General features: G+C 36.6%; 1 long non-coding RNA gene across 1 annotated transcript in view; it reads right to left on the reverse strand.

Annotated features, from left to right (window-relative positions):
* Positions 1-476: 476 nt before the first annotated feature.
* Positions 477-21958, reverse strand: part of LOC129145580 (uncharacterized) — a 34481-nt gene continuing 12999 nt past the window's right edge. Inside the window, exons 2-3 of the long non-coding RNA XR_008551336.1 lie at positions 9808-9938; positions 477-507 (exon numbers count right to left, since the gene is read on the reverse strand). This is a non-coding gene — a long non-coding RNA (uncharacterized LOC129145580). The remainder of the gene's footprint in view (positions 508-9807; positions 9939-21958) is intronic.

The raw sequence follows: 21958 nt of genomic DNA on the forward strand, positions 1-21958 counted from the left end.
GCTTTCAAATGCTTTAAGATTGTAAAAATCTACCTCATACACAAGATAGGACCTATCACAAAATCGATCATATTGTAAACGCTCAATAAACATTTATTGAGTGAAATTGATGTCCTGAAAGCATTAGCTTCATGAACCACTCCGAATTTTCAGGGCCCTGTACTTCCTAAAGTGGTATCAGTGACGCTCCACAGAGTTCCCTTTAACTTATCAGTAGGGGCGCCCATACCTTAGCCTTTTAATAATGCTGTTAATAATTCACAGTTCCTTCCTTTTCCAGACAAAGGGAGTCACATCACTCAGGGGTTCCTTCCCATCCCACCTCTGTCCCAACTGGTGCTGACCTTGTGTCCAAGATACAAGTCCCTTACCTCAGGCAGGACTAAATATGTGGAGCAATTTCCCAAGGTCCAATTCTTCTGAGAGTATGCCCAAATAAATCATTCAAACAGAAATTTCCATCATTTGTTCTGTTTCTAGGAAAATCCCTTGGAACTATGAGTTGACCTGGAACACAGATTCAAAGAATGAATCATGAGTTTGAGTCATTTTCCACTTGAATGCACGAAGGACCCCATACTTGGTGGCTGGTAAAGTAATGGAAATCCCTGGTGATTCCAGAGTTTCAGTTGCTTGAGTTGGAAGAGAAACATCTGCCAGTCCCAGGCATCTGAGTAATATGAAAGATTCAGCAGCTAGAAAACAGGTATCTATTTCTCAGCATGACTGATTCATTAAAGTGTAGAAATGACAGATTTAGATAATCAAATTAGTGATTTAAAGCCAAGAATAAGGAGACTTCAGAACACTAAAATAGATTCTTGCCTCTGAAATTCTTAAATATCAGTGTAAATAAGAATAGTTCGCTCTTATTATCAAAAAAGTTATCAAAATTACAAGAATACAGAATTTATCTCCGACTAGATAATTGGCTTATTGGTCTATAAAAATTTAAGAACACTTGCATTCATTGTTAAGGAATACATAGGAATAATTTTGTCTCATTGATGATACTGTTGCTGTAATTCTGGAAATATGATGGTGGTAATAATTTCTGAATGAGCTAATATATCATTGGTGGATGTTATAATATAAAACTAGTAAATAGTTTCAAGAAATATGCACATATCTCCATAAACCATTGTTACAGACAGATCCTAATGTTTTCTGAAGCAATATATCATATTGCAGCAAGAACACCTAGCTTAGCACATGAACCCAGTGATATAGATTTGCCCATGGACTCTTGCTGTGAAAAGTAATTGAAAATATTGTCAATTCTCTCACTTTGACAAGACATGTAATTTCGGACCAACCTCCAATGTTTTCACAGTTACTGATTCATTCTTTATTCCATTCATTTAATGTGAGAATTTGACAAATACAGTTTTTATAAAGATTCACTGTTTCTTTGAATCAGTCACTTCATTCAACTCACATATATGTAAAAACATTAATTCATAGATCATCACATGCTAAAATATTATTCAGTAGAAAATAGTAGAATCAAGAATTTTTATGCATTATATTTAAAGATTTGAATCATCTGAGTTCAAATACTTCATCCACCATTCACTCTAGGCAAAGGTCCAAATTATCAGAAGCTATTTGATTTTTTTTAAGATTTATTTATTTATTTATACAAGCACTGGGTACAGTCAGAAGTGCGGAAGGTTGAGAGAATTCACCAGAGCCAGAGCGGGGAGCAGAACAGGCAGACTGATGAAGTACACTGCTGAAGGGAGCAGCGGGCATGGCAGGAGAGGTCTGCGAGCCATGTGGGACCCTTGCCGGCGGCTGGGGATGGAACCTGCGCTGCAGAGGCTGCGGGCAGCTTCACAGCCCAGCGCTCAAACGCTGCACCACCAGGGGAGGCCCAGAAGCTATTTGATGTTTATCAAGACACATCTCACTTTTCTGAAACTTAAACTGTTACAGTTATATAAAATGTTAGATAACACAAAAATTCTAGCAATCTGTAACTTCCTATTATAAAATATAAGGATATTTGGTATAAAATATCAGTCTTTACCTAGCCAATTAAAATAATTATTTTGGACTAGCAAGGATGGAATTGTGTTAAAATTTTAGTTACACTACACAACATTTGACTCTGTCCTGTCAATAATGATTACAGTTAATTTGAGAAATAAATTCCTATTTAAAATAATAAAAACAACATTCTAATATGCCTCTACTTTTGCCTGGTTTGGGGACAAAAAGTAAAATATACACTGAAGCTTAAAATCAACAATCTTATGCATCAGCAGCCTAAAGTTTCATTTGGGAGACAAAGTGTCATTTTGATAAATTATATAGAACAGGACACTTATATCAAGAGTAATTGAAACTTGAATGAAAGAACAGATTCGGCTTGAGGGATTCATGGAATAATTTAGGGAGATGGTATTAATTACTCTGGTACTGTTTGCACTTATCCCTAGAGCTAGAATAACGTTACTGGTAACCTGTGGAATGGCTGTTTCCCCTTGTTTCCAGTCACAGCCTATCTCACTTGGTACAATAGCTTTCTTCCATCTTACTCCCATTTATTATAGTCTCGCCCAAACAACAGCATTATCTTTTCCAAACCTAAATGAAGTTAGGTCTTTCTGCTATTTAAATATTAATAGCTCCTGGTCAGACTTAGACAAAAAAATCCAAACAATTGTTCCTGGTCTATGAGGCTTTCCGTGACTTGATGCTGGCTGTTCCAAAGTACTTGAACACAGTTTCAAATCCGTAATATTTTCTTCCCTCTTTCCCTGAGCTAATTTTCTTTCCATTGTTTGTATAGCTGACACCTCCATGTTTAAGATATTCCTTAACAGTCACCTGATGACCTAATTCAAATAATTTTTTACCCTGCCTCCAGTAACTATCCCTTATCCTACTTTATTTTTATTACAGTTGTAACTAATTGAAATGTTATTTTTATTTATATTGTTTATCATAGAGACAGTTTTATATTTTTCCCTGTCATCTCCCCAACACTTACATCTATGGCTGGCATGTAATAAGAGTTCAATAAATATCTTTTAATGACTGTATTCATCTTTAAGGTGTGAGCAGTTTTTGAAAAGGGCTAGCTATATAGATATATGAAATATTATGTAAAATGCATGTGGACATAATAAATGACTCATTTTGGTGGTAATACACTGAAATGTGGAGGGATGCAGTGACTAGAAAATGAATAATATGACAGATGATTGAAGTTTTGCAGTTAAATTTAACAGCCATTTTTGGGTATTAGTGAGTCATCCGAAAATTTTAAGGAAGTGCCATACATTTACACTTATGTTTTAGTAGATGCAATAGCAAATTGAATAATCATGTCCATATCCTTATGCCCAGAATTTGTGACTATGTTATTGTACTCTGTATGGCAAAAGGATTCAAAGTCTTCCTCATTGCCAGAGGATTCTTCACAATATGGACTCTTGGCGCTGATGATCCTTTGTGCTGTTGCTCAGCTCTCCCAGCTGCACTCCACTGTTTTTCTCACTTAGTGCCTGTCTGTGCGTTGGTGGTGGTGGTGATTGTGGTGATGATGGTGGTGGTGGGTGTGGGGGTGTGTGTGCACATGCACGTGCAGGGGTTGGTGTGATTGGGGTGGGAGACATCCACAGCCATCCTGATCATCATTGGCAAGCAGTATGTACCTGGGTCTAAGTCTGTGGTTTTGTAAGTTCTCCTGCACCTTCACCAGAGATAGATTTGTGTCCCGTTCCCTTCTATCTACAATCAGTTTCCAGCAGTGTTGAGTTTTCTCGTTCTTTCTTTTGAAGCATGAAGCTGGTTCTTAGAGGCCTAGGACACACTGGAATAGGTAGGGGGTCTTAACAGTGGTTGCTGTTTCTCCCGACAGCCGCCATCTTGATGGGAACCTTTGTCAGATTCCTCCCCAGTCTTTCCTGGAGATGCCTGGTGGGCCTCATTGAGGAAGACGTGCTTCATGCCAGCCACAACAACATGGCTGCCTCCAGTCTCCTCGGATGGCGTCCAGCAGCATCTGCCCCAGGCACACAAATACTCAGTCTTTGTCCCAGGAGGACACTATCTCTCTGTGAATATGGGGATTGTTTTCTGTGACTGCTCATTCTCAGTTTGCAAAATGTCATGAATTTTCTTTTTTCTTGGGATTGTTGTAGGAGAAAGAAAGACCTGCTTTCTAGTTTTCTACATTCCAAGATGAAATTAGTGTCTCTTGTAACATTTGGTCTTTTACATGAATTGGCCTTTCATGTGAATTTCCTTATTTTGTTCAAAAAATGAAGAATAATAATACAGGAATATATCCTCAGATCTAAACCTTTATTCCAATGGTCTGGTTCCTCATTTTCAGATATTATTCAATAAATGTGTATTGAATGTTTATTGTGGATGTCATGAGTAGCCTACCCAGATGGCAATGAGCCTCCTTCAGAAAGCAATTTAGAAGGCATCCTGACATAATTTTTATCCAGTGAGCAGAATAACTTTGGCAGCAATTGTAATATGTGAAATATCCAAATATCATTTCTATTTATACATATATAGTTTATATTTGGATGCACTCCAAATATATGTAATAGCTAAAGGAGTTATTTAACTCAAGATTTAAATAAAAATGAAAACAAAAAATCATTGACAGTGCCTAAACCCAATCTATAATAAGAACAGGGTCTCAATTTCTAGAAGTTACCTAATAGAACAAGAAAGAAAGAGAGCCAGGCAGAACACTATAATGAATGTGCATCCCCACTCCCGGTGATTGTCCCTTTCCTTCTCACTAGTGAGACACTTCAGTGGCTATGAGTCATCTCTGCACAGCTTCAAAAAGTTTCCTGTAAGGCCTCCCCTGATGGCGCAGTGGTTGAGTGCTGGGCTTTGAAGCTGCCCGCAGCCTCTACAGCGTCGGTTCAATCACCAGCTGCTGCAGAGGGTCCCACAAGGCGTGCAGACCTCTCCTGCCACGCCCGCTGCTCCCCTCAGCAGTGTCTTCGGCCCGTCTGCCTGTTCTGTCCCTCACTCTGGCTCTGGTGAATTTTCTTACCCTCCTGCGCTTCTGACTGTACCCAGTGCTTGTATAAATAAATAAATAAATCTTAAAAAAAAAGTTTCCTGTAGATGGTTGGTTTGCTCTCCTCTGGTTGTCTTCTGTTCCTTCCTGTAATACTGCCTAATATGGCCTGTGTCCTCCACTGGACTATGATGTTGCACCTGGAGAATTCTTAGCTCCTCCTTCTGCTCTTACGCAGTTCTCTGTATTGCTACAAGAGTAGCATGTGTTTTGAGGCCAACCTTCCTTGACCTGTTAGCCAGCATCCCAAGAATGGTTTCATCATTGCTCACCCTGAGTAAACCAGGACTGTGACTATTGGAAGGGAATTTTCTTTCTCTTAAATTTAATTGAGTATTGTCATTTTGTCAAGAACAGAACACCTGTCTTTATAAGTGAAATCTCAAAAATGTACTCCCAATATATAAAAGAAAAGATACCCCAAAATATTCACCTTCTACAAGCAATGAATTGCATTACAAAGTGAGCAATCTATAAGACATGTCTCTATGGCTAAGGTTTTTCTGACTCACATAACTGGAAATCAGAGTTAAAGTCCAAGTTCTAAATGTTTATTGTTGCTTCTCTATCATCCATTCTTCCTAATCCCAAGTATATGTGCATTGTTAGGTTGAATGAGAATATACTACCCTTATCTAGTTTCCATTTCTAATCTAAAAATGGTTGCACATTTTCCAACTTAGTATATCTGTATCTTTTCTTTCTGTTGATTTACCATTAAGTTAACAGCAAAATTAATGCTATAACATTTCCCTACTTCTAAGCCTCATGTACTCATAATATGTAGGTTTCAGAAAAGCTGCTGTGATGATAAAGCTCAAGAATGCAATGGTTAAAACTGAAAGATGTTTGACTTCTAAATTACAACAGTCTAAAGCTGGCATGGTTGCTGGCTGGTGTAAATTTACTCCATCTTCTACTTTCTTGCATACTAAGTACAAGGCATTGTCCTATTAAACATAATAAAGACTTATCACATCTGCATTCTAACTATGGAGCATGGCAAAGCAGAAGTATAAGTTCTTGTACATTGTAGAGTGACCAGGAGTATTTTACTCACACTTGAAACAGAACCTTTTCACAATGGTAGCACGTAGCACCAACAGCTTAGTTGAATTTTTTATTACCATGGACAGAAATGGCAAAGATTATGGGGACCCCAGTATGTGCCACTCAAGCAAATCCATAGATAGTGTATGTATAAATTTACATAAACATAGATATATATGCAATATATGCCTGTTTCAGTAGATCTGCCTGTTCTGCTCCCCATTCTGTCTCTGGTGAATCCTTTCACTCCCTGCATCTCTGGCTTACACCCCTTGTATGCATAAATAAATAAAAATAAATATTTAAGAACAAAATAAAAACAATTGTTTAAGCCACACCAAACTTTCATCTCTGTCCTGTTCACTGCTGCCCTTACTGTGATACTATGAAGCAAGTCTCAGAAATCATATAATCCATGTAGCTAGAGGCAAATATTTGAAAATTATTAATACTACAATATTAATATTACCATAATATCATTATCACAGCAAGATGCTTTAAATGATTGCTGTATACCAGAAAGTGAAGGTGAAGACTTTAGAGAACATAATGTTTAATTTAAATTGGCAAATAGCTGTGAGTGTGGCTAGTAAAAAAGGTGAGATCCTATATTCCAGAATCATATACAATATTGTAAACCCATGTTACCATAATAAAAATAATTATTTAAAAATTAGCAAATATTATGACAATTGTTGAACAGGTCTTAAGTAGAAATTTACCTTGATGTTAAACAGATATTAATCTCTGATATTAAACACAATTAAATAGAATAAGAAATAATGAATTAAAAAAAAAAAAGATTTCCCTGAAGAATAAATTACAAGGTTGTCTTGAGCTTTTTCCACATGGTATAAGCTAGTACTCCAGTAAGCAGGTAGCTCTAGGAATTGAAAGAGAACATTTTCGAAATTGACTACTACTACAAATTACAAATGTTTACTTTATTTAGTTTTTTTTAATTACTTTAACACTTCTCACAAAAAGAGTTCAAATTACTACCATAAATGAATATCAAGATAAATTTAAATACTCTAAAAAGGTACAGATTATGTACAATCCAGAATAAAATTTGAGATTTTTTAAAATCTGTGATCTTATTAATTTTATAAAAAAAGTGTGAAGACCAATTTTTAGATGCCATGATTAATTTTTCATAGCTTTTTCATACCATCTGCTTTGATTTTATTGCTTAAGCATTCTTTTATTGCTATAAGAACATTAATTGAAGGTGGTCTCATAATTAGAAACAACAGGCAAAAAAAAAATCTCCCATGCTTTTGTAATAGAACCAATTTTCACTTTCAAAATTCAATAAAATTTGTTTCTTGGCTTTGCTAAACAAAACATAGTTAAAATGTGTAGGGGAATAAAGATCAAAAAGATGTATTCTCCAACTTGAAAATTATTGCAATGTTTTACTATCAGGAAACATCTAAAGATATTTCTATGTGATACAGACTTATTTTCACTGATGACTTGTGAAGCAAGAAGGTCTTTACTCCCCATAATTAGACAGTTAGGACTCTATACAAATAAATCAGAAGTAATAAATTACAGTTATCATAAGTCTCTCCAAATTTATATTCAGTTTTTACATGTACACTTTTATTTAATTCTGCTTTGTGCATAAAGTTCTAGTTATGATACAAAAACCTGTTAAAATAGAAATATTTTCAAAAGGCGAAAAGACTGAAAACACTTTTTTAAAATCTAAGTCAGCAAGACTCTGAGGGGATCAAAGATAAGCCACTTTAAAACACAGTAAATTCTTCCTGAAATTGAGGTTTAGTTTTAATTCCTATGATATTTAAACATGTATATTCAATAAAATTAACTACAAAGAGTATATTGTGGTTTTATTGGAACAGAAGTCTATGAAATTGAGTCTAAAGGCACGCAGCTAAATTCTGAAACAAGCCCAAAACTGCGTGATGAAGGATAATTTTTATGATGTTAAACTTGCTTCCAAATCAAATGTCCACAATTTAAACTTCAGAACAAAGACAAAATAATAACATGCAGGAATTAAATATATATATGCTTATATATATATATTTATATTTATATATATGCTTTGTTTTTAACACCAACTGGAAATCTGGAAATCTCTCCTCAATGATAGAGGGACAAATCTGAGAGACATGGAAGCTTTCTGAATTTCAGGACTATTACTACATTCCACTTCACACTTGACTAAAAAGTAAAACTTAAAAAGGTATACGTGTTGAAGAAGTGGAGACCTAATCACTTGTATAGCCCTGTGGATACCTTCAGAAGCAAATTTTGTTGATGATGTAACATTAACTGAGCACATAGAGACTTTGGTATAGGAATGCCCGGTAGGTAATTTCGAGCTTCCAGATTTCGCTTACCCTTTCATAACCCATTTATCCATTTGATTTTGTGGAACATATTTTTGCAAGTGTATTCATTATCTCTTATTGTATCTAAAAATGTACTTTAAATTTTGCATGTTTTCTCTGCAACTTTTGTAAATTTATCAGCAAAATAAATTACTTCTATTTAAGGCAGTTTTAAAGCCTCTAATACACCTTAGCCATTTTTCCATGAGACTTTTCTTATTTAAAAAAAAAAAAAAGACTAAAACTCTATTAAAAAAAAAACAATTTGCTCTGTTGTAAGACAGAAAACATACATTTATCAATAGTGTACACACACACACGTGCACACACACACACATATAAATATTATAAAGAATTGAGGCTTCTCCAGTCTTGTATATGAAAGTTCCCACAGAGCTTCGGCGGCTAGCCCTGAAATGAAACTCTTCTTTTTACCACATTTCCTAATTAATCCATTTTATATATATTTGCTTTAAGTCCAAAACAAGAATTGTAGCTCTAGTAACCGATATTTACTTTTCTGCTTATGCAAACTCAAATCCAGACAGCATAACTAACATCTGAGGCTTCTGATAAATCACTTCAGCACAGGTTGCCTTAATTGGCACTTTCATGCCAAGTAAAAGATCCATGAGGAAACATTATTAAATCTATATTTTGAACAGTAACATCATATAAATCAGGTCAGTTTTTTCCCAAAAAATGAATCCCCAAAGTTGGGGGAGAGGCTATTACCCAATTTCAGTTTTCAAATGTCTCTAGGTTCTAAGGACCAAACAAGAAAACTGGGGAGTCAGCCTGTGAACATTTTGCTCTTTTCCTCTCTTTTCTATCTCCTTCTGATCCAGGGCAGCCAGGGGCACTAAAACCAGCCCAGCACATGCCCAAATAGTTTATTGGTCACTGTCTGAGTTCTTTACCCGTGCGCACAACTGCAAGATCACTTGGGGACAGAGAACTATAATGGCATTTATTTGACAACCCAGAGAAAACAAAGAATTATTGGGGCCACAAATGTCCATTTACCTCACCTGAAGAAATGTCCAGGGATTTCAAGTCCTAAACACCAATGCTCCAAGGATGGTGCCTCCAGCCCCTGAGGATGCAGAGCCCCACCCCCAGCAAAGGCCACGCCCCAAGATGGCGTCATCCTGCCAGGGGACCTGGAGCACATGGCAGCCAGACAAGCAACACCCAAAACAGCAGCTGCAACAGCTGAACAACCTGACAAACAGCCCCACTCATAGCTCAGCAAGGCGTCCACTCTGAGTCTTCACCTTCCCTGCTGTAACAGCAGCAAAACCAGGAACAATTTCAGTTGCTCACCTTCTTGCAAAACCTCCAGACTTTTCCTCTCTGAGTTTGGCTGCTGGAAGCCTCTCTGCGTCCTTTGGAGGCCCAAACCAGCCTTCTGGAAGATCAGCGTGGTGGTACAGATATCACTGACCCTGGAATCCCTGAAGATACAAAAATGCTGAAATTCTGAAAGCTGAATCCCAGGGGCAGCCCCTCATATTTTTTATCAGAGTGTCCAGTCCACACCCCCAACCCCCCACCAATACTTTGCTCGCATATTTCCTGGGCCTATCCATCCTCATCAGTTAGTATTTTTACCTGGGGGTACCACCTCTGAGTCTTTGGCTTCAGCCACCAGTTACACTTCTAGAACTTGCTAGTGCTAGTTGAATCTTGCTAAGAGCCAAAATAATTCTGATTTTGCCTCTTACTATCCATGAGAACTAGGGGAAGTTGTTTAGCTTTCCTATGTATCATTTTCCTTATTGTAAAGCAGAGGTAATAGGACATAGCTAACTAGTGTATTTTGAAATCTAAATGTATTAAAGTATGAATGAAGGCATGTAACATAGAAGCAGTGGCTTTATTTTTAGCATTCACAGTAATTTCCTATTACCTGGGGCATTTGCTATTTCATATACATATTTTTTCATGTTATATATATATACATTTTCAGACTCAAACAGATCCTTGATTTTTCATGCCTCTTATTTTTAAATCATGGTTTATTTTCATGGATGTAACATCTTATTTCCCTAAGTATATTATTCACAATTATTTTGGATGTTTCCTTCCATATCTTGCATGGTTTCTGATTCTTATTACTTTTGTGTTTTCTGATATTTTTGACATTGCTTTTGTTCATTTCAGTGTTTGATCTCAGACATTCAGTGTTCCATGAATATGTATATGTATTTAAGAGAACAACATTAAGAATTGACAGGAAGTCGCTTGTCCACATGATAGGAGCAAATGGGATAAAAAATTGAGCCTTCTATATAAAAGTCCCCATGGAGCTTTGGTGGCTAGCCCTGAAATGAAACCTTTTTACCACATCTCCTACTTATTCCAAAATCTCTCTATTTAAGGTTTCTTTTTTTTTCTCTTAAAAATAAATCTTTATTTTGTTTTCATGTTGGGTGGAAAGTCAGAAGATAGGCAAAGATTTCATGACTTCCTAAAGAGTTTGGGAGAGAAATTAGAAAGAGGAACTCACTGTCTCTGTCAAAAACATGAGATTTCTTTGCTATTAGCCCTCTCATTTTTTTTCAGTATAATATTTTATCAATTAACATAACAAACCAATAACAAACCAGCAATGATATATTGAACTGACTGAAAAACTCAAATATCACAAGATACTGAGTTATAAGAAAATACTAACATGTCAGACTACAAGGATTAATTGAATAGTGTTTGTCCTCATTTATCTCAAATCATCAAGTTCTTCAATAACAAAGTATTAGTTAAGTATTAGTTTATTTTGTTTATTTGGAATGAAATATATGAGATTATTTGTAGTGATGTAGATGAGACAACTATTATAAGAGAATGTGATACCCAAGGCCACGTCAGTCACATCTGGGCCACCAATGATGTCAAGAAGACATGACAAGCATTCTTTTACTCTTCTCTGATGTGGATATTATTTCCTTTCATGCCAAAGAAAAGAATATTCACATGAAGCTTTTATCAATTTTTCCCATTTTGTTCTGCTTTTAATAAAATAACTTTGGAGACATGAAAGCTCTATCTTTTTCTTAAAAATATGCTTTAAGAGAAGATCCAATAGAATATTCATTTTTTTGAAATGATCCCATAATTGTTTGAAGTCTCTTTTCCAACAATTCAGTTTTGGACTCCAGCTGTCCAAGAGCACACCCAAGATATTAGTTTTGATGTTTTCCTCTGAATGAAGAAAAATCCTTGCTAAAAAACATGATATTACAGAATAATACTTGCAATAAGAATAGCTATTCATAAAACCCTCATCTATTCAAAATCACAAATATTTTAACATTGCAGATGACTATTCTTCAATGCTATGCATCAGTTGAGCTACACCAGGGATTGTTTGACATATAAGTAACCAGACTCTGAGAGAACTGACTGATATTTGAAAGTCCAAGCAGATTCCAAAACCACATCCTGTCCGTAAGAATGACCCCAGTGTGCTCTGGATGGCACACCTCTCTCAGCAGCATACTTTCAGCATTGTCTCCTTTCTCGGACAGCCATTCACTCGACATGTAAGATGTTTTGAAGGAAGATCAAGCATGGTGTGAAAGATCGAGGGGAGTCTAGCTAGTGAAGGTGATTGCTATCAATTCATGTCTCCTTTGAAAATTAAACAAAAGATATGGACATAAAGGATAGAATGGGTTTAAACACAACCCATTCTGTAGGACATTTATTTTTAAAGGGAGACTATTTCTTAAAATTAAGAGTCTCCCAAATGGAATCTGTTCCTCTTGGACCATTCATTCCTGGAAAATTTTCCTTAACTGGAAAAATAACATGCTCTGACAGATGTACCATATGTCAGGCTATTACATTTATCGATGTTTCAGAATTTTATAGTGGTTTTCTCAGTCTCTTCTAAGGAAATATGGATAGAGATACCCAAGGGGTGGGGGGGGGAATTCCTGGCCAGAATTAAGGCTAAGCCTTTTTGAAAGTCATCTTATTTTCTAAGGATTTACCCAGCAGCCAAATACAGTTTAGTTACTGAAAAACTTCATTTGGGTCAGCATTATGTGGTTGTTTCCTGTTTTGCTTACTTTTCTCCATCTTCTAATAAATTTGTTGGTTCAGTTCAACAAAACATTTTGCAAATGACAGTAAACATTTTGGAAACTGAATATTATCCACACATCAGGTGTTTTCTTTAACAAGAACAAAATAAGCGTGCTTACTCAGTCACAATTACATTCACTCAATCAGAAGCATCACCTGATATCTTTTTAAGGCTGGTCCCCCCAGGGAGCCTGAAGAACAGTCACCAGCAAATTGAGGAAGACCCGCTTTCTCAGTCAGAGTGAGAATGACAAAGACTTCCACTTTATAACTGTAATGCCTGTCTACATCACTTCAAGAATCTTTTCCTATGTTTTCCAAAAAACTTTTAGGTGAAGCTATGAATTATTCTAGAGAAGAAACAAAGTAGGCACTTGGATTTCAGTATAGTGACATCAGTTCCAAATTCTACCATTTTATTTCTCCAATCCAGGTTAGTATATCATCACAATGCTTTGTTTCGCTGTCTCAAGTTATTCTTTCAGAGTAAGAGATACAGTAATTTCTGTCTAGTAAATTAATAAATAAATGGAGTTTTCTGAACAGATGCAAATAAATTCTTTTTTTCTTCTTTGTGTTAAAAGGGTAAGACTTTGAAACACATACCCTAATTAGATAGATTATACAATTAGTTTTTTTTTCAGAAATTATCTTTCTTCTGATTGCCACAGGGGATATTTCAGAGAATTACACCTTGTAAAATTTAATGTAAGTAAGTCTCCTTCTATACCCCTAAATTATATATATCATTAATGCCCTGGAGTAACTGGGAAGAAATTAATAGAGTTCTGAAATCAAATGACTCTTAGAGGGAATTTTTGAGGAATTTGCAAAAAACCACCTTTCTATAATCTTAGAATTAAGCAAGAATGATGAACATGGTGTTTAAATGCTGATATGAAAAAAAAATTCTATGCTAATATAACTGATGGACTCAAGCAAAATGTTTAAATGCATTATTATTGTTCACAATTAAATGACTTTTGCTTTCAGATGCTTTTCTTAAGGTAGTGTATTCTCTTCTATGTCTTTGTCTCTGTGTGAAGGTCCCCATTTTCAGTCATGGCTAGTGAAGAAAATTCTGGGAAAGGGAAAAGAGAGCTTCTACTAACAGTTGCCAATGCACTCCTGGGCTAATAAGTTCTGACATAGCATATGACGTAACAGCTAATCAACATACTGTCCCTAGTAAGCAAATATTCTAAGTTTTATTTCTCTGAGAACTCTACATAATATTTCATTGTGTGATAACTTTTTAAAAATTATGACAATTTCATTCCATTTTTCCAAAAGAAATGACACTGCTACTTTGAATATATGCATCAACTATTTCAACAGCTGTTTACTAGTCATATGTATTAGGCCCGCTCTTTCTTCTTACACAGATATTTTAATATAATAGTGACCTGATGCAGACTGCAGAGGTCAATAATATTTAATCAAAACCAAATGTTTAGGTAACAACTTATAAAGCACTATATTTTTAATTGTGTAGCATTTGATGACATAAGATAGGAGTTATATGACATGAGATTATTTGAAGATGTCATAGTTTCTTCAGCTCTGTCAAAGGCATTCCAGTTCTACATATGTCAGTCACAAAGTATGTGCAGATTTCGCTGCTATGAAGATATTTTACTGAGGGATTCCATTAAAGGACATTAGTCAAGAACATGCTAACTACATTTTAAGGTACAGCCAATGATTTCACAGAGGGATGGATGGAAAAACTACACTCTCTTCATTACTGAGGCCATTATGTGCAAATATCATGTGTGAACCCTGGTGCTTTTGTGGAACCTGGGAAGAGGTGACACTTGCCTCTTTCTGTGTACATGAGGCTGTCTGGGTTGAGACTGACAAACCATTGCTCAAGACCAAACTCTGTGATTTTTTTATAGTATGCTATTTGCTCTGGAAAAATCCCACCAATTCATTAGTATTGTGCATGTCTTTTTTTTTTTTTAAGATTTATTTACTTATTTATTTATACAAGAACCGGGGTACAGGCCAGAGGCGTGGGAGGGTGAGAGGATTCACCAGAGCCAGAGTGGGGAGCAGAACAGGCACACTGATGAAATTCACTGCCGAGGGGAGCAGTGGGAGAGACAGGAGAGGTCTGCTGCACCATGTGCGACCCTCGCCAGCAGGCCGGGATCGAACTGGCGCTGCAGAGGCTGTGGACAGCTTCACAGCGTGGCGCTCAACCGCCTGCGCCACCAGGAGAGGCCCTGTGCATGTCTTTTAAAAGAAGAAAGCAATTCAAGAAAATGTGAAGCACTGCAATGATAAACTGGAATGTTGGGGTGTTCGGAGTCAGATCTGAGACCTCTTATGCAGCACCACACAATATAACATCCAATTATTTAAAACTGGGTGAAGGACAAGACTTCTGTTGAGAGTATTCAGAATTACTGATGTTGAGCTCCTGGCATTTTTCTTAAGCTCAGAGGCTACCCTCTGGATGGAGGTGAAGAGGCCTCAGCTGTGGGCATGAGGGAGAAAAGAGATAGGGAGTAAGACTGGGAAGACCGTCAAACCACCAAGGTCACACAGTCTTTGCTATTCCCTCTCCATATGCCAGGCTCACACTTTTACCCCCTGAGATAGTGATTCCTAAAATGAGTTGACAAAGTGCTGAAAAAGGCTTGTTCCCCAGCCCTACTGATGATGTCACCATTTGGGGCATTACTAATAATTTTCAAAGACCCACATAATCTTTCCTTTACTTATTCAGTGAACACAAACTGGTGCCCACAATGAATCCAATTTCTCAAAATTTAATGAGAATTTGAGTCCCTGTGGAACCAAGGACAGGGACTCAACATTACTCACTTATGTCCTTCAAAATATAATAGATCATGGGCCTCCCCGGTGGTGCAGCGGGTTGAGTGCTGCGCTGTGAAGCTGTCGGCAGCCTCTGCAGCTCAGGTTTGATCCTGGCCAGGCAGCGAGAATCCTACATGGTGCGGCAGAACTCTCCTGTTTTGCCCGCTGCTCCCATCAGCAGTGTGTTTTGGTCGTCTGCCTGTTTGCTCCCCGCTCTGTCTCTGGTGAATCCTCTCACCCTCCCGTGCCTCTGGCCTGTACCTCAGTTCTTGTATAAAAATAAATAAATCTTAAAAAAAAATATAAGACCATTATTGTAATTCATTATCAAAAGTCCAGTTGGCTGGGTTAAGGAACTTTGTATGAAAAAGTACAAGTTTTAGTAGAAAAAGTTTCCTGGTTGGAAATACATGCAATCATTATCATTTACATTTTTCCCTGATGAGTCTGTCATTCATTATAAGGTCATATCTATCAATAGAAAGAGTGTACACCAATATTTTTCATAGGGAAAAAGCAACTTAATATTTCCATGGAAATACATGAAAATCCTCCCCCCTCCCCCCATTTTTGATGGTCTAGGAAATTAAGATACTTTAACATTACCCCTTTGGACTTGCCTCATGTCCGCAGCATAGAATAAGTTGAGCTGGGTTTCAACAAAGTGAGCCGCTAGTGGAAGGCAAGTTTTAAAATAATAAAGCACACACAGGTACTAACAATTCATTCAGTGATATTTTCTCTGTTTTTGCTCAACTAATTCTAATTGAGGTATAAACAATAGACATCTAAGAGTATATTAATCACCCCATCGATCGCTATATATAGAGTTACAGAGAATTTTGTCTTATGTTGAGATCTTTTATGATTTACTCTCTTAGCAATTTTCAAATATGCAATTTTATTATTTTTTTAATTTTATATATTTTTTACATCATTTTTCATTTTTGCACAATACATGTATTTTCATCTTGGATATAGTCCCCCACACAATTTTCACCCCCCCTTGTTTTGATCCTACTCCCTCCTCCCCCCAGTATGTCTCTGGTTTACAGTTGCTTGTTGATTTTGATTTTGATTTTATTATAATTAGTCTTTTTCCTTAACCATAGCCACCATACTGTAAATCACATTCCATGACTTATTTGTTTTACAATTTGAAAGTTATGTCTTTTGATCCCTTTAAGCAGACTGGCTAAATCCCTTGCCCCAATCTTGTTGGTATTCATCGGCTTGATCTTTTTTTTTTTAGATTCCTTATTTAAGTGATTACTTACATTTGTCTTTCTTTATCTGACTTATTTCACTTAGAATAATGCCCTCAAGGTCATCCATATTGTTGCAAATGGCAAAGATTATTTTTTATGGCAGAATAATATTCTCTATATACCACATTTTCTTTATTCATTGATCCCTCTATGAAACGTTAGGTTGTTTCCTAATATCTGAGATAGTATAAATAATGTTACAATGAATATGGGATGCATATATATTTTCTATGTGTTTTCATTTCCTTGGAATAAATACCCAGAAGTAAAATTGCTGAATCATGTAATAGTTATATTTTTAATTTATTAATGAAAGTCCATACTTTCCTTTTATTGATACAAGGTCTCTGATAGTCCTTCATTGATACAGGGGTCTTTAGGAGAGAGAAAATAAATGGTGTGAATGACATCAGTGAGAAAAGTTCTATTGAGTCACACTATAATTAAAGTTGCCCATTGTGCTGCCAATGATAGAAATACTAGCGACATCACCAAAAGAGATGGGTCCAAATAATGACTTGCATGTCATATTGCTCTACAGAGAATGCTGAGAAGATTATGAGATCAATTAATTCTTAACAACTGAGTTTAACAGCTTTTTATGGAGACATTTTACGATAAAGAAACCCATGTGTCTGATGGGAAACAAATATGCCTATCTTCTATAATTCTTTAGGTTCAAAATATTTTATTCCTTCAACAGAAATTCCATATGTAATAAAACATTTTAAGCAACTAACACTGATAAAATGATACTTTAATACATAATGACAGTGTCTCACTATAAAACTTCTTATTTATTCAATTATGAGTACTTATATTAAAATTTGGAATCATTAAATGAAAAAATGTAATAGAGAAACAATATCCTGCCACGTATTATTCTTTAAATGAGTCTTAATCTGAATGATATTAAAAATAGTTGAGAAGCTTTTTGCTGTTTACATTTTTACTACATTAAAAAAATTCTTTTAAAGACTGTCTACTTATGCAGGCTTTCTGGATTTTGGTATTTTAAATGTCATAAATATGATGTAGAGAAATACATTCAATGCAAAACCTTCAATTATAAAACATAATCATCTTGCCTTGTGTGATTTTATTCTGGGTGTACATATGCAGTTTAAATTTATACATGCATGCACATCACTTGAAATTGTTCTCCATTTTTAAGGGAAGATAATTTTCAAGTCCTTCAAGAAATAAATATGAATGTTCCTTTACCCAACCTCCTGTTGAAAGTTATCAAATCCTAGGAGAATTAAGGAAAGCAAATTTTGTATTAGTTTGTCGCAGTGGCATTTTAGAGCAGTCAAATTCAACTTGCAAATTGGAGCCCAGCTGCTGGTTTAAATCAGCTGAAAATGAAATGGGAACATCTTACTGAAATGTTCATTTGATATAGGTGAATATCTTTCCAAGAGAAATAATGTGAACTCAATTTATAGGGAAGCCTAAGACGATAAGTCAGGAGCAATGTCTAGTTCACAAGAACACATCAAAAAGTACAAAATACAGATTATAAAACACAGAAGTATCAAAGAGATTATGTTCTGATAGACTGAGAAGCAATCTAAAAGGTATTTGCTTTTTGTGTTCTCGCATCACTCATGATGAAGTGAGGGATGACTAGAGCTGAGATTCATTTATTTACCTATTGGCAACGAAGCCTGACTTTCATCAGACCATGATTCCTCACTCACTTGGGAGGCATGCATATCTTTGTTTCTCGTGACAATATAATGACATGTTCTGTTTCAATGATCTCCCATTTGTCAGAATTATCATATTGCTCAAGTTTCAAAGAATCCTGTGTTAACCTAAATGTGCTCAGGCTGGAGAAGATACAGGTTAAAGAGGGTCCTGGACCAGTGGCCTCAATGGATTTAAAGGAAGTCACAAGACCTCCCCTAGAGGTAATCTCTATTGTGAAAAGCCCTGATTATGAAATTATACACTAAATGTCTTTTGTTGTTCACCCACACTTTCAACTATCTACTGAGTCACCTTGCTGTGCATGGTAAGGTCACTGACTAGTGGATGTTTGTTCATGAGACATGGCCATCTGAAAATTGGTAGCCTGATTTATACCAGATTGTTGAGGGACCAAATAATAGATTCATGCTTGCTAACCTGCCTTTAATAAATGACTAGATCTTTATTAATGACATACTGAGGTCCAATAGACACAATTTCTCGGTGTCTCCATGGGGAATGAGTCCCAATTGCCTACACTGGCAAAAGCTCATTAATATGTTCTTTTGACTTTTTCTCTTTCTTTTGTCCTATCCCTGCCTTTCCCTGCAGCTGACTAGGCTCAACTTCCCAATAAATTACCTGCTCCCTTTCTCAGAGTCTGCTTCCCATGATACCCAAAAGAAGAAAAATATAGTATTCAATCAAAATTATATCTCAATGTATTAATTCCTTCCCCATCAAGTGACATTTATGTTGTTGCCACTGTTTTATTGCTACGAACAGTGCTGCTATGAGCATTCTTCTCTGTGTCTCGTGAAGTACAGCATATGCATACAAATAAACTTTTGAGAAATATACACTCAACGATTAAGAGGGGTTCTTTTTCCTACGTAGGATTAGAGAGCATTGAATTTTCTATGAAAACATTTCTTATTTTGAATTTTTTACATTGTGCCTGGGTTGGTAATTAGGATTTTATATATGATATAGGTAAATGAATGTGGATATGAGTTAACGAATACAAACACATACATAAATAAAGAAGAAAATTAATACAAGATTGAAAGCTATGTGAATTCCTGACTACATTTCTTTTGTCATTTCTCTGTGGGTGTGCACTCTAAGAAAAGACTGCTCAGGTTCAGCTCCTACATGAGTCCCCTACTAAATGCAGGAACAGGGCAACTCAATTGCTCACTGCCTCAGTTTCTCCATATGTAAAATGAGTGAGTAATAACTCACAGGTTTGCTCTAGGGAATAGACTATAAATCCAAATCATTAAAAATTCTGTCCAGACTTCATTAGCATCACATGAGTTTGCTATTAGTATCTGATTCAATTTTACTCAAATATATTGAAAGCTTCATTGACAAGCATACATCAATAAGATATGGCTTGTTCCTTTCAAGATGCTTTCTATTGAATAGGAAAGATAAAGCACAGAGTCAAATCGCTTTAACATAGACAAGGCAGTATGTGATTAATGCCATGATAGTGATAGAGGGAAAAAATGCTGTAAGATAAGATAGGAAGAGCACTCCCATCATGGAAAATTGGCAAACGCTTCATTGATGATGTAGAATCTAATTTATCTTTGAGGAAAAAAATATTAATTAGTACCCAATGAAGGGGAATGTTTTGAAGATAGATACATCTCTCAATAAGTCACTGTTAACTTTTTTTTAGGACAGAATCACTGACATTAGTTGAAATTTTTTTTATCTTTTATTTCAATGCATTATATTTTTGTAGGTAATGGGATAATGAATGACTTCAACACATTTGCATTCATTTTTGTGTGTGTCATGCCTGTATTACATAATACAATTACTCTTCAATTTAGGAAACATAATGTTATATAAATAAGCACTGAAGGGGGAGGGCATGTGAAATTTGCCAATTTCTCACTTACACATTACAGTCTATTTTTTTAACATTACATTTTAGAAGTACAGATTCAAAATCTACAGAAATAACTGAAAGCACCAAAGGGCTCCCCCTCCAGTGCCATTCCTTCCAGTGTATCAGATTATGACCTACCCTTGGTTGACAGGTTTATCAAATACCAATATCCTAGGTATGGGACAGCACCTTTGCTCATTTTGGCCTTTGGTTATCAGACAAACAGACATTAAAGGGAGTTCTGTAACAAAACTGCCTATTGACATTTTGTACTGGTCTCAGTTGTTGGAACTTGCAGATAGTTCCAGCAAGGAACAATCAAGCCAATTGCCTGGGCAGGATAATCCTATAAAGGTTAACAAATGCTAATGCAGAGGAGCAGCAAAGTCCTATGACAGTAGATTGAGCTTTTTTCAATTGTCAGTGTCTAGTAGGTATTCTGGTTTTCAGTTCTCCTGAGATATGGAACCTTATCAAGATATGCAATGCTAAGTTCTAGCCTAGGGAAGTTTGTTAAGATATAAAAAGCTGGTGGTCCAGCTGTTGAGTACTGGGCTGCAAGGCTGCTGGCAACCTCTGCAGCTCTGGTTCGTTCCCCAGCCTCCAGCAAGGGTCACACCAAAAAAAAAAAAAAAAAAAGATATAAAAGGTTAAGTTCTAGTTCAGATGTTTATTAAGTCATGAGTCCCTAGGAGTTCCTTACAAGTGGGTAAATTAAGATATTTTGGGGGTTAAGGAGACAGAAGAATTGGGCCTCCCTGGTGGAGCAAGGGGTTACATCTCAGCAATAGGAAGCTCTCTGAAGCCACTGCAGCATGTGGCCAGAGTTCCAACCCTGGCCAGGGAGCTGACCCACATGGCACAGCCCCCTGTCTTGCCCGCTGCTCCCTTCAACAGCGTATTTCAGTAGATCTGCCTGTTCTGTTCCCCACTTTGTCTCTGGTGAATCCTCTCACCCCCCACACCTGTAGCCTGCACCCTAGTTCTTGTATGCACAAATAAATCTTTAAAAAAAAAGATGTGGTAGGAATTTGTTCACTTCCTAGCTGCTGGGCTGAATAATAATCATATTTACTGTTTGTCAAATATTAACAAGCTCCTCTGTGATTTTACCATTGTAAATCATTAATACCTTCTAGTTGCAACTCTCAGCACCAATTTTTAAAAATAATAAAGTAGTATTTAAGCAGGAATAAGGTTTTTTTTTGGGGGGGGGGCAATTACTCAAACATCAATTAAAAAAATACTTCTTTATTTACAATCATAATGTAACAGGGTGGTCCCCAGGAAAGGGGGAGGTTCCCTGCCCCACCCAAGGGAGGGTGGAGCTGAGCAGGAAGAGGAGAAGCTGCAGAAGAGACTGAGGAAGGAAGCAGGATGGAGCCAGGAGACCTGGAGGAGGCGCGTGGAGCCTAGAGACACGTGAAGGAACAGCTTGTCTTTTGGTCGTGGACTGGGTGACACAGATGTGGGTGAGACCCGTGGGGAGGTGACAATGGCAGCTTTTATCTTGATGTTGATTTTGCTCTTTTCCTTCCGGGCTTGTCTGGTTGTTTGTGACCCTTTTCTGTGGGTCCCCACTGGAAGATGCTTTAGACTTGTGGCAGGCTGTGGGGCCTTGCTCTGGGCCGATCCCATATGGATGGAGTTTTACCCACGAGGGGACGGGTAACTTTGGGTGCTTCAT

Source organism: Talpa occidentalis, unplaced genomic scaffold (assembly GCF_014898055.3).
Source record: "Talpa occidentalis isolate TD23 unplaced genomic scaffold, MPIMG_talOcc4v2.1 talOcc4.13, whole genome shotgun sequence".
NCBI lineage: Eukaryota > Metazoa > Chordata > Mammalia > Eulipotyphla > Talpidae > Talpa > Talpa occidentalis.